This window comes from Pongo abelii, chromosome 1 (genome assembly GCF_028885655.2).
Source record: "Pongo abelii isolate AG06213 chromosome 1, NHGRI_mPonAbe1-v2.0_pri, whole genome shotgun sequence".
Classification (NCBI taxonomy): Eukaryota; Metazoa; Chordata; class Mammalia; order Primates; family Hominidae; genus Pongo; species Pongo abelii.
Genome location: NC_071985.2, coordinates 145,701,673 through 145,715,634, shown reverse-complemented (window position 1 = coordinate 145,715,634; position 13,962 = coordinate 145,701,673). Strand labels below are relative to the sequence as shown.

Below are 13,962 nucleotides of genomic sequence, written 5' to 3'. Positions count from 1 at the left end.
ATAAATGTTAGTACATGACACATTTTATAAAAGAGAAACAAACAAAGTTCCATGGGAGATAGGGTGGGAAGAGATCATTTCTGCCTGGAGAGATCACGGCAGACTCCATGGAGGAGGTGGCATATGGGATGGAAGGCTTTGGGCAGGCTGGGAGTGGGTAGAGGATTCCAGACAAAGGACACAGCAGAGGCAAAGTCATGGGGTTGCCACAGCATGGGGGCAGGGAAGTTGGATAGGAGTGGCATCTGGCTGGCTGGTAGGTGGACGGGAGAATGGGAGCACCAGGAAAGTGAGCACTGCGGTGCTGCCATCAACTTTGCTCGTTGCCACACTGCTAGTCCTTGGCACAATGCCTTTCTCAGGAGGCTCAAGGATATTGATGAACTCAATAAATGAACAAATGAAAGGACAAGATCCAGTGAGCAATCAAGGAGCAAAAGACTTCATGTTGGTGGCAGCACATTCTTTTGTCTAATTCACTGTCTGGGTGCATTGGTATATTTACCTCTTAGTACAGTAGACGCCCCCTCTTCAGTCTAGGGTTGGTTATGTGGAAAAAATTTAGTTGAAGAGGTAAGCCATGGAAAAGTATGGATTTATACCTTATATGTTTTTAATTTATCTTAAATAAATGTACTTTAATTCACCATCTCTATTATTTTTATTTTTACCTAGGGCTAAGACTTTTCCTTTCAGTAAGCACCCACTGAAGGAAGCTCCCCTACCTCGTTTTGAATAAACCACACCTGTAACTCAATAGCTATGATTTTATGATTTCCAGCTTAGGTTCTTTTAATGCAGAAGGCAAACATAAATAAACCTGTGAAGCAATCTGAACGCAGAACCATTTCGGGCTTTTATTGTTTTGCCCCAATCCTTTACAGTTGTCTTTCTCACACACCATTAGGCAATATTTTTTTTTTTAGCAATAGCCTTTACCAGTTCTTTTCAAATCATTCTCCTTAGTTTTCATGCGAACAGTCCTTTTTTTCCCTGAACTCATATTTCATCAGGTTACATAATATTGACCAAAATTATGTAATTATGATAACAAGGACATTTGGAATGAGGAATCTGAGAACCATCACAACTACCTCTTGATCAGAACATAATTGAGGCTGTGGGAGCACAAACACACAGGCTAAGTAGAGAGACCTCTTCGTTTAGATGGTTGCATGTGCCAAGGGCCTCAGTTGTGTGTCCTCCAGAGAGCTGGTTAATCCTGAGTTCAGAGAGCTTCTAGTGTTCCACTAGCACCTTTTATCACAATGCACTGAAACCTTGGCCAACGCAGAGGCATGTCATGCAAACTGGACATAGAGCTGGTCTGCCCTAGAGTACATCTGGGGTGCCTTGCATTAGAAATGCCAAGGGGATGCTGCTGTAACACTTTTACTATCATGGGGTCCCATGGGGGTCCCCTCCAGCTGACTTCAGGAATGAAGCTCCAGGATGTGTAATTGTTTTAGCATAAATCAATTCAAAGTGGGGAGGAAGGCTCTCGGGGATCATGGAACAGTGCTTGGCATGTGGCTAATACGTATTAAATAGCTCCAAATAAAAATGGACATGGTTTTCTGCTACAGTAGGCAGACTGCTTGACTCTCTGGGAGTTGAGTACTTGGAGGAGAAAAATGAAGGTTTCCAAGACTCTGGCTGATGTCCTAGCAAGACTCATCTTCCCTTGTCGAGGTGGCTGGTTCCCTGTGGGAAGGGAGGGAAGCCAGGCCCATCTGAGCATCTCAGGCCAATGCCCAGAGCCATGACCCTGCACCAAGCATGCAGAGTGACCTCGTGGGGAGAAGACTCAGGTAGGGGTCAGGAGTCAGCGGTGTTGTCCTTTCTTATGCTTAACTGGCCACATAACCTAAAGAAAATTCCTTGATCCCTGAAAGGCTACTTTTTCTTCTTTTTCTGTAAAATGAGGGTAAACTGAAAGCATTTGTGAAAGTCAAAAGCTAAGAGTCATGCACTATTCAAGACACTACAAGGCCATGGGGTTTCTTAAGACATAAATCACTCAGTTCATTCAGGGGCAAGAGACATGCCCCATCTGTCTCCTCAGCCTCCCTTCACTTGAAGGAACTGAGGACGATCTGCCTGATGCCTGTCACACCATCCATCCACCCACCATGGCTAATTAGTGTCTCTGCCCTTGAAGATGATCCCACCTCTCAAGATTAGCCTTGGGACATGAAGATCATTGCCTGGAAGAATATGGTGAGTCAGGGAGTTGAAATAACTGAGATTTTTCGTCCCCCTATCTTGTGACTATGCTGAGGATTTTAGATTCTTTTCACCAAACACCCTCAGTCTTCTATGAATACCCACTACCCCAGTCTTCCTAAAACCTCCTACCGCAGAGCAGATGTTTAGAGCCTCCCGCCAGGGAATAAGCCTGGCCTTTCTGCACATCATGTTAACCTGTCATGAAGTCAGACAGCAGAACAGGCAAAATGGGGACCCAGGTCAGCCAGTGCAAAGCTCCCTCCAGGAACCCGAGGTTTTGCCATCTCCTGGAACCTTCCTGTGCTGCTCTGTTATGGGACAAGGAGTCCAACAAGCTTATCATTGAGTCAGCTGGTGAAATGGCCCTTTATGGTGTGCAAAATGTCACCACCATCAGTAAAACAAGCAAAGGAAAAGCAAAACCTCCGTAACTAAAGAAATGATTTCTTTCCAATAAGTGGATGGTGTTTAAATCTGATAAGGAACAAGTGAACCTGTGGTTCTTCCTGGTTCATTGTGACTCAGGCCCAGAAAAAGGCTTAGAATGTGTTTCTGGAAGTAGTATAAAGGAAGCCTTTCTTTAGGGCCACCTTTGAGACCTGGGCAAGTAGAGGAGGGGTAAGAACTGCAGACCCAGGCCAGTGGATGGAGCTCTGAGGGCTGGCAGGGATGGAGGCCTGGGGCAGCAGGGACCGAGTGGCACTGCCATCTGGCTTTGGTTGCGTGGGCTTTGGAAAGTAAGTTGGTGTTCTGAAGGCAAGGCAGGAGGGATCCCAGTGCCAGGGAACAGAGTAAATGAGAACTTGTCTCTAAGCCACGGATTCTGGAATTTCCCATAATTAACATTCCAGCTGAATATTCAAAAGGCCCGGGCTTTTGGTAGGCCTGTAAATTAAAACAGAATAAAGTATTTAGGGTCTACTTATGAGGGTAATGGTATGGGAAACCATGGCTTTTGTTATTTGTGAAATGTGACTCAGTTTTTGCATCTGTAAAGTGGCAATAGATTCAGAAATTTTTTAAATGTTAGTCCTGAGAGGGATCTTAGAGATAATTTAACTCTTTTTATTTTAGAGAAAAGGATCCTGAAGCCAGAGAGATTTGTTTCTCTAATAGTATTAATATTAATAATGGTGTTGACTATGCTGAGTGTCTGTAGTACATAAATTCATTTAATCCTCACAAGTTCTTTCTGAATAGTTATTACTATTATCCCTACTTTACAGATGAGAAAACTGAGACTTAATAAGGTTATGCATCTTGCCCAAGGCCACACAGCTCATAATGGGCATAACTGGAACTTGAGACCAAGTCTGCTGGATTCTAGATTCTGAGTCTTAGAGAAGTAACTCACAGCAGCTCATATAAAAACTTTTCTTCACTTTAGGAGGCCGAGGCAGGCAGATCACTTGAAGTCAGGAGTTTGAGACCAGCCTGGCCAACACGGTGAAACCCTGTCTCTACTAAAAATACAAAAAAAATTAGCCAAGCGTGGTGGCACACATGCCACAGCTGTAATCCCAGCTACTCGGAAGGCTGAGGCAGAAGAATCGCTTGAGCTGGGAGACAGAAGTTGCAGTGAGCTGAGATTGTACCACTGCACTCCAGCCTGGGTGACAGAACAAGACTCTGTCTGGAAAACAAATACAAGGACAAGGGGTTTATAACCATGGAGTAGGGTGGGGGTCAGTGGATAGAAAATTACTAAGAGTGAACATTGAGAATAAGGGGGTTACTGGCTAAACCAACTTGATGGGATTATTGTTGAAGGCAGGCCAGGGTGATCAGATACCAAGGGCAGAGGATTTTTTTTTTTTTTTTTGACAGGGTTTTGCTCTTGTTGCCCAGGCTGGAGTGCAACAGCGCGATCTGGGCTCACTGCAACCTCCGCCTCCCGGGTTCAAGTGATTCTCCTGCCTCAGCTTCCTGAGTAGCTGGGATTACAGGCGCCCACCACCATACCCGGCTAATTTTCGTAATTTTAGTAGAGACAGTTCACCATGTTGGCCAGGCTGGTCTCAAACTCCTGACCTCAGGTGATCTGCCCGCCTCAGCCTCCCAAAGTGCTGGGATTACAGGAATGAGCTACAGCGCCTGGCCGAGGATTTTTGTTAGTAGGATTCTTGTTCAAAATGGATTCTGCAAAGACAGAGAGGGAAGCCCAAGTTCAGGCCCAGTCAAGCTGAGGACTCAGAGGAGCCTGACTAAAGTTTCAGTCAAAGGAGAGAGTCTTTGTAAAACTCTATGAGATAAGCAATATTATTCCCATTTTATAGATTAGTAAACTGAGGCACAAAGATGAGTCAAGGTCACACAGTTGGTAAATGGTGGAACCAGGATTTAAACCTATGGAGTAGGATTTGAACCTCTGTGCTATATGTATATCTAACGTGCCTATTATTGACATGTACTTCCACAAAACTACCATATAATGACAATTTATGTGTAATATGATGCCATTGATCATTAAAGACAGATTAAACATAACACTGTGTCTTTGTTGGGAGATTTATTCTATTGTATTCAAGTATTTTGGGGATCGGTCATCCATCTAGTCTCCAGATAACATTTGCAGATTAATATTTCAATTCCTGGCCATTCACCCAGAAGGAGCTATTTGCTTAAGTTGACGGGATTGACCTGGCTACAGTTTAACCTTGTCCTGCCCTTTCCTCTTCAGAGTTGGAGGGGAATCCTGCCCTGCCATTAGGCGCTGCTTTCGCCCTTTGACTGGTTATATTGGAAGTCATTTTGCAGTTGAGACCAGCATTAAGTTTTGTGAAATAGTGGCGTCCATTGGTGTTGAAAGGTGTGGAATGAAATCACTTAAAGTAGAAGCTCTTTTCCAAATGATTTCATGTCTCAGATCTGAAATATTCATTTGAGAAATTAATCAGTTCGGATTTTAAGAGTTACTGTTGGGTGATGTTTTTCTTCTTCTGCCTTTAATGGATAATTTGAGGGAATCAGCTTTTATATTAAGAAGATAAAACATGAGTTTGCAAAGTTGCCATCTGATCTTATTGCCTGGTGGGCTGCCTAGGAAAAGGAGTCTCTGATGGATATTTGATCCTGAGATGCATGAGGGCAGGAGCTACATATAGACAATTCCCTTTGTCTATTATTTAATGCAAAGCCTTGCACGACTGGGCACCACACACTTGCCTGCTAATGATATGTGGAAGCTGGAGAGTTACCCACATTCTTCATTCTAAACATCTCTCTTGGCTTTCTTTGTCCCACTGCCTGCCTGAATCTGGCCCTGAGCAGGATAGCGACCCCACAGGACATAAGGTATGGGTTTGGAAAGTTGAGAAAATGATCTGTGTTAGCTGGCTTCTGTGTTCCATGTGCATTTTATTGGAGCTTGTCTGAAGATAGTGCCTTGCTTTTGGAATGAGGCCTACTGAGTCATGCCAGGCTGTTTAGCTTTTCTTCTTTCACGGTAATGCCTTATCTCTGAGCATGAAATTGGCCCCATGTTTGTCTATCTGGTCATTACCATGGTTCCCAAGCCCATAAACATCCCCTAATCTTTTTCTTTGCTACTCATGCAGTTTTTCTACTCATATTCAATACTTGAAGAAACTCACTCTTTCATTCTGTATTACTAACCCATGGCCCTTTCCTGTTCCTTCTTCACTTTAGTATTTTCTTTTTCTGAGAGGAGATCTTGGGTGAAAGTTGTTATAGCTATAATTTATTAAATGTCTTCTGTGTGTCTGGGTCTGTGCTTAGAACTAATAATTATTTGTAACAATTGTCATCACTGTACACTTACTATGTGTCCAGCAGTGCTAAGTGCTTTGCAGACATAGATTCATTTAAGTCTTATAACAAGCTTATGACACAAATACTATTAATAAATCCATTTTACAGATGTGGAGACTGAAGATTAGTGAAATTAATTAACTTGCCCAAGGTTACTAAGCTAGTAAATGGCAGTCTTGAATCAGGCAGTCCAACTCCCAAGCCCATACTCTTAATCACTACAATATATTGTCCTTTTAAGCCTGTGGTCTTTCCTATTGTTCACAGGTATCCTGCAAGGGCAGTGTATTGCTGTACAGACCTAATAAGATCCATGCTTTGACCTCAGGCTTGTCTGCCTCCAAAGCCCATGCTTTTTTCACTCTCCAAATTGCCTTTGAGGAAGATAGACTTTGAGTTGCCCACTATCACCTCACCAGTTGTTCCTTTCTTAGGCACAGAGAGAATGATGTAGGATTAACTACATCACATATGATACCCAAACAAATCCATTGGTTTACTCCAGTGGCTTCCCAATGTCTTTATCATCCTTTCTTCACATTTTACATGGTACAAGAGATCGAGACAGAGCTACTCTGGTTGAACTCACAATAGGGGACCTGTGCCCTCCTGTGCCCCTGCTCTATCTCCCATGAGCCATGGTTTCTGCAGTTCCTCCATCAAACCCTGAAGGACACCTGAAAGCACAGCTGTAATATCAGTTAACCTCATCCTAAGTCAGGAACACATACCAACCTTCATTAAGTGGGTAGCTGTTTATTCCAATTTTGCATTTATCAAGTATAACATTATTCCAAGACATCTATGGTTAAAACAACAACAACAACAACAACAACGTTTTGTCCTTATTCCAGCCAAAAATATATTTTCTAAGCCCATCTTCCTATAATTACCATTAAAAGAAACATATTGGTCAGATCAAATCCATAAACACTTGTCTAGTGCCTGCCAGCCCTGGGGAAACAAATCTCAGTATGACACGGTAACTTCTAAGTTATGAGATGATGATGATGATTATTATTATTCTCAGTTTTCTGAATGGCTTAAGCCCAAGCAATTAGGTCCTCTCTAAGATAATAGCAAAAAAATCATGTGTTGGATTTCTCTTCCCACAGGAACTCCAACATCCAAGCCATAGACACAACACTAAGGCAGGTCACACTATGATTTCACCTAAGCAACTAGAGTAAGCCATGGCTTACTTTCTTCCTATAGACAGCCCAGGGCACATGCTAGCCATGGACTGTAGCTGCTGACACCCAGGTATGAAACTAAAATGAATGATAGACAACTCATAGCAAGATGTAGAGTACTGTGAAGCCAAATCTAAAAAGTTTTCTGGATGTATCTGTTATCTTTACCACTGTATTATCAGACCAATGTTTTGAATTTTGATCTTCATATTTAATGGAAGGAAAATCTGATTCCTCTGGAGTAAGAAAGGTGAAAAAGATGACATACATGTACGTCTTTTAGGTTATGAGTATGGAATGGTGGCAAAGAGTACTATTTGTCCGCCAAGTCCTATCGCTTTGTCTTTTAGGCCCATACCCAGACTACACCTCCAAGCATTTTTTGTGGCTAGGTGGCATCATGTCATTGAGTTCTGGCCAATAGATGTTGCCAGAAGCAATGTGTACCATTTCCAGGCCTGGCCAATAAAATCACCCTCCATGGTCACTCCTCCTGTATTCACTGGTTGAAAGGAGAGGACTCTGTAGATTTGGAGTATAGTGGACCCAGAGGAGAGAAAGAGTGTAGATCTCTAAATGAGCAAAGAGTTTGTAGAGTAAGACCTGCACTTGGCTGTGAAATAAGCAATAACCAATTTTTTTGTGTTAAGCTGTTGAGATTTGAGGAATGCTAATTACAGAATTTAGCCTACCTAACTAATACAGAGGCACAGTGAATAAGAGCCTAAGTATTAGAATCAGACAATTCTGGGTTCTATACAAACTTTTCCGCTTACCAGCTGGGTGACCTTGCACAAATTACTTACCCTCTCAGAGTTTCAACTTCATTTGTAAAATGAGACTATAATAACACTTACCTCATAGGATGGTGGGAGAACTCCATGAAAACATATGTATATAATGTCTGTTACATAGCAGGTGTAGCAAGATTACAAATTCACTCACACAATCCAATTGTACAAAGAAAATGTACTTCCTTTATTTCTCTATAACTGATTGAATTTTCTTCAAGATCCTCCAGCCCTGGGGTAGCAGGGAAACAAACGTGAACTTTAAATGAGCCAATTAACAATATGTCAGTCTCCTTTTGGTTTAAAATAGTTCCTTTCAGGTAACCGCTCAGGCTTTCAGAATCCTCACCCTCAAGAGGGTCGATGGGTGAGTTTACTCTGTAGCCCCAGAGGAGGCCCCAGAGGTCTTTGTGCAGGCCTCTGGCTGCTCTCGGGGTCCTCACTGGTCCTGCTGGGTTGTGTCCTTTCCCTGTACTGTTAGTGCTTGCCCATGTGGCAGCTGCTGCTGGAAACTTGAGAGCTTTTCTTTTCTCAGCTTGGAAAGGGCTTGGTGGGCTTCTCTTTTGAGCCAGCTGGTGCTGTGTATCCTTCTGAGGCCTGGCTGTGACTACCACTTGCTCTCTGGCCTTGGCTGCCCTTTGCCACAGGGTCATTTTGCTCCCCCATGGTGACCACTCTGGGGAGCTGACCATTCAGCAAGTCAGTTACTTTCTTGTTCCTTCTAAAGAGCATCCAGGAATTTCTGAGTATTTTCCATACAAGGAGGGAGACTCCAGCAAACCAACTCAGGCCTGCTTTCAGCCTAATCATAACTTTACTCTGATATGGCCACCATGTGTTGGGTGTGGGGGTGGGGACAGTAACCTGCAAGGTTTCTTCTCAGAGACTCAGAGAAGGACAAGGGCCTCTTTGCTTTTGGTTTTGTGGCAGACAGGCTCTAAGGTGATTCCTTATGATCCTCACATCCTGGTGCACATACCTTTGTATAATCCCCTCCTCTTGAGTTGTGGGGGTGGGACCTGTGATTGCTTCTAACCAATAAAATATAAAAAATGGATACAGCATCACTCTGGTGATTACGTTACATTATATAAAAAATTTCATCTTGCTAGCTGACTTGCAAGAGACTTTGCTTGCTGACTTGATGGAGTGGCCGTGTAGTGAAAGCCAAAGTGGTAGGGAACTGTAGGTTTCAGTTACCCCTAGGAACTATGGGTGGCCTCTAGGACCTGAAGACAGCCACCATCCAGTAGGAAGCCAGGATCCCCAGTTTTACAACCACAAGGAAATGAAAACTACTAATAACCTGAGTGAGCTTGGAGATGGATTCTTCTCCAGTTATGCCTCCAGATGAGAATGCAGCCCAGCTGCCATCTTGGTTGTAGTCTTGTGTGACCCTAAGCAGAGGATCCAGCTAATCCTGATCCACAAAAACTGTAAGATAATAAATGTCCATTGTTTTAAGGTGCTAAATTTGTGGTTTAAATAACAAGCTGCTAACTTGTTATGCAGCAATGAACTTTGGCTGAGAGAGTCGGAGGCATGCATGTCCCTTATTCTCCTCCTCCAGCCCTTTTACACTTCTCACAACCTGCTGGGGAGTAGAAGAGCACACTTGCATTTTCCTCCTTCAGTCTGATGGGAGGACCCCTCCTGCTGTCCCCAGTCACACACACATCATCACTTACTCCTGATGCCCAAAGTGGCATTTACCCGCTCTACTTTCTTTGGGCTCAAGATGTGGAGTGGCTGCTGTGAGACATAATTTAGAAGATGAGGTAATAAATACACAAAGAATTAATATTTTAAGAATATTATCCCCATTACAAAGATCATTATATTTAGTTTCTGTATTAGTCTGTTTTCACAGTGCTATACAGAACTACCTGAGACTGGGTAATTTATAAGCAAAAGAGACTTACAGTTCCACATGGCTAGGGAGGCCTCAGGAAACTTATAATCATGGCAGAAGGTGAAGGGAAAGCAAGGCATATCTTACATAGCAGCAGGAGAGAGAGAGAGAATGAGGCGGGGAACTGTCAAACACTTTTAAACCATCAGATCTCATGAGAACTCACTCATTATCAGGACAACAGCATGGGGAAAACCACCTCCATGACCCAATCACCTCACACCAGGTTGCTCCCTTGGCTTGTGGGGATTACAGTTTGAGATGAGATTTGGGTGAGGACACAGAGCCAAATCATATCAGTTTCCTTCCCTTTAGATTCAGTTGGTTGAGCCTCATTGTTTTCCCAGATCAGGAAGTTACACAAACCATTTTTAACTCTAATTTTCTCTTTAGTTTTTCCCTATTTCAAACTTCTCCTGGCATAGGAAAGGCCATTAGGGCTGGATGGCCCACCTCCTTAGAGACAGAAATAGGGCTTGCTATAAATGCTTGGGGAGTCTGGTTTCCCATGGGGATGCTGATCCTGACAGGTAACTATCCAGTTAGGGTCCATGGAATACAGTCACAGATTATTAGAACTGGAAAGACAGCTATAAAGTCCAAATGCTATCATTTTATAGAAAAGGAAATCAAGGCCCAGGGAGGTAGAATGACTTGCAAAAAGTCACCATGTTGGTTATTCCAAAGCTGGAACAAAAATCTGAACATTCTAATTCACAGACCATGCACTAGTTATCTTAATATATCATGTACAAACTGCAAATCGATATGTAGCAGAAAATTCTTTAATGAGGCACGTTTTGCCAGAGTGGATTATTTTTTAGATTCACTTTATCGAAACCTCTTCCTTTGCAAGAATTAAGTTTTTATCCTTTTCTGCTGATAAAAGAAAATCTTTCCAGGTAAAACCAAAGAATAGCATCTTTCCTCTGACCTGCTAAATGGTAGTAACAGCTGTTAAGAATATGTCCCATCAGGCCCCAGGGAGTGAGGAATGGGGCATTTACAAACTTTGGGTCACATTTGGAATTGTCTGAATCTGGGCAGCCTGCTGACCTTGGTTGGAGACAGACCTTTTAACTGTGCTTTTATGTATCGTCGCTTCTTCTCTGTATTTTTTTTTTTTCTGTCTTAAGAAGGGGAGCTAGTATTTACTTTTACACCTCTCTAGCCTTTCAAGACAAAGCACTTGAAATATGAATATGATCTTTGTGGAAATTGGTGAGATTAAAAAAAATTCTTCTATCATTTTGCAGAGATTTTTCTACCCCTGGAATTAGAAAATGGTTTGGATCATAGAAAATGACCTTTTAAAAGCATGTTGTTATTTTATTCCTAATTCTCATAAGCGAGCTTCCTGCAGATGAGTAGCTTGAGACACTGCCACCGCTGCTTCATGTTACTGTTTCTCAATCCTGACAGTCAGTTTACGATGTCAAGCATGGCACCACATTTCAGCTTTGTGAGAAATGCTGTAGTGTGGTGGGGAAGGACTCTAGTGATGGAGTCGAACAGACCTGAGTTCAGAATCTGTGATTTGGGGCAAGTTACTTAACATCTTTGAGTCTGAGTTTCCTCACAGGTAAAGTGGAGAGATTAATAGTGCTTACCTGATATGGATGTTGCATACGTTAAATGAAATAAGAATATGGCACAGCTAGCACATGCCTGGCACATAGTGGGTCGTTGTCATAACATGCAGGACACTGTATTAGAATTACTGTACATGTTCATAATCCCAGCCAGACTGAAAACTCAATCAGAGCAGAAACTATGTCTGTCTCGGTGTAATCCCAACTCTCAGTTTAATGCTTACTGTATCATAGGTGTTTATATTTTTGTGAATTAACAAATAAATGATCAAAAATTGATAATTATTACTAGTGTTCCCCTTAACTTGAGTGGCACACCAGCAGATGACTCAGACTAGCTGAGTCATTTCGGCAATACCTTGTTGCCTAAATGCATTCAAGCTTGCTCATACAGAGATGCAGGTACCAGTTGCTTCCAGGCTTCCTACCTTTGACATATTTAGTTCAGGTTTAGGAATTTGGAAAGGCATTTCTTCATAATCTGGCATTGACTGGAGCTTACAGAAAATTCTCAGTCTGAAGTTTATAAACCAATATCTGAAGAAGAACTAGAAAGGGCAAGTGTTACAATAATCTAGTTAGAAAAAAAAGTTTCTTCTAACTTAGTTCTTAAAATTAAAAACCCAATGTGAACCCCTCATGAGTTCAATAATTACCAAGGAAACTGAGGCTTTTAATGTTCCTGTTCCATTATAGATAATTTCCTTCTCATAGGAGACCTCTAACAGCAGTCAAGATGGAAATAAAAATAGTCTGAGGAGAGAGAGTGGAAGAAATAAAAAAGGAACATAATATGGAGGAAAGATAGATCCCTAGGACATGGAGAGTTTTGTAAACAAGCTTTCTCTACACAGAGGTTGGATATGCCTTTGTGTCTCCAGGGCCCAGCACAGAGCTTGGACGTGTGAGCTGCTCCACCCATATTCGTTGGGTGAAAGGTGCCTATGAGATGGCGTGGCAGAGAGGGAAAATGAGCTAGAGTGGAAGAAACCAGAGCGATAGAAGCTAACTTGCCAGAGTCCATTGCCTGGCCAAAGAGCAGAAAAAGGAAGACAAATGCTGGGAAGGAAAGAGGGAAGGACAAAAAGCTGGACTGAGAAGTTCTACTTTCACTTTTTATTGTTTTTGTTTCTTTATTTAAGAAAAGCAACAAGGGGGCCAGGCACAGTGGCTCACGCCTGTAGTCCCAGCACTTTGGGAGGCTGAGGTGGGCGGATTACCTGAGGCTAGGAGTTCGAGACTAGCCTGGCCAACATGGTGAAACCCCATCAGTATGAAAAATACTAAGATTAGCCAGGCATGGTGGTGCACACCTGTAGTCCCAGCTGCTCAGGAGGCTGAGGCAGGAGAATCGCTTGAACCCAGGAGGTGGAGGTTGCAGTGCACCAAGATCGCACCACTGTACTCCAGCCAGGGCAACAGAGCAAGACTCCAAAAAAAAAAAAACAAAAAAAAAAAGAAGAAGAAGAAAGAAAGAAAAGCAAGAAGGGAGAAATGTCAAGAGAGTGCTAGAAGGAAGTGAAGGCAAATGTAGGAGATAAGAATTAATTCTTTGTTTCTCTTTTCTCTCTGAGAATGTTAGACCTCTGATCTAATTCTCCACTGCTTCCTTCTCTTTGTATCTGTTTTTTTTATTATCTCCCATTAAACCATAAGCAACTTGAGGGCAGACAATCAGTTTTACTCCTTTTATATCCACCACTGGACCTAAGTGGGTGCCTGGTTCATTTGATGCTTAATGAATTAAATTGGCAAGAACAGATGATACTTGTCAATGGATGTATCTATATAAAGAAACTCCACTTTTCCATGACAGTGGGACAATCAATTCTTTCTCTTCTCTCTGTCTCATGAGATATACACAAGAAACAGAAAATGGAAAATTATAGGGAATTTTTTTACAGTTCTACACATGATGTTGCTGGAATTCACTGGAATTTAGTCAAAATAATATACTACAACATATGTCAACTCAACTTCTGTGGTGGTTAAAGGAAAAGTATATCTCCAAGTGAGACAAAGTGCATTTGGAAATATGCACCGGTGTTTTATTATAATCTACTAGTTCTCATCTCAGATTAAGTCACTCTATGGTGTTGGGTAATCTACTTTCTTCCAGCTATAAAGTCTAATCTATTACAAGTCATTCAATGTTAGAAATAGGTAAAGTCATGTCCAGGGATATGGCTGGAACATTAGAAAAGTAGAATACACAGGAGGTGAGCTGGAATGGGAGGATATGGAAAGAGAAATAAAATAAGGGCACATGGAGGATAGAAAAAAATAGGAGCCAAAAAGGATCCTTCAGTGGAGAATAATAGAGCTTCATTTCTATTTCCTTTGATATTTATGATCGATCAAGCCTACACTTCTTCATACTGAGGAAGGAAGATGTGACTTAAGACAATAAGAGTTGCAAGTTGGCCTTTGAGTAATGGGAAAAGTATATCACATAATTCTATGTGAGACCAGGT

The 13,962-nt window shown here is 42.1% G+C and overlaps 1 long non-coding RNA gene across 1 annotated transcript in view; it reads left to right on the top strand.

Moving 5' to 3' along the window:
• LINC02801 (long intergenic non-protein coding RNA 2801) overlaps nt 1–13,187 on the top strand; it is a 39,540-nt gene extending 26,353 nt beyond the window's left edge. Inside the window, exons 3-4 of the long non-coding RNA XR_008526929.1 lie at nt 5,505–5,523; nt 12,370–13,187. This is a non-coding gene — a long non-coding RNA (long intergenic non-protein coding RNA 2801). The remainder of the gene's footprint in view (nt 1–5,504; nt 5,524–12,369) is intronic.
• The last annotated feature ends 775 nt before the right edge of the window (nt 13,188–13,962 follow it).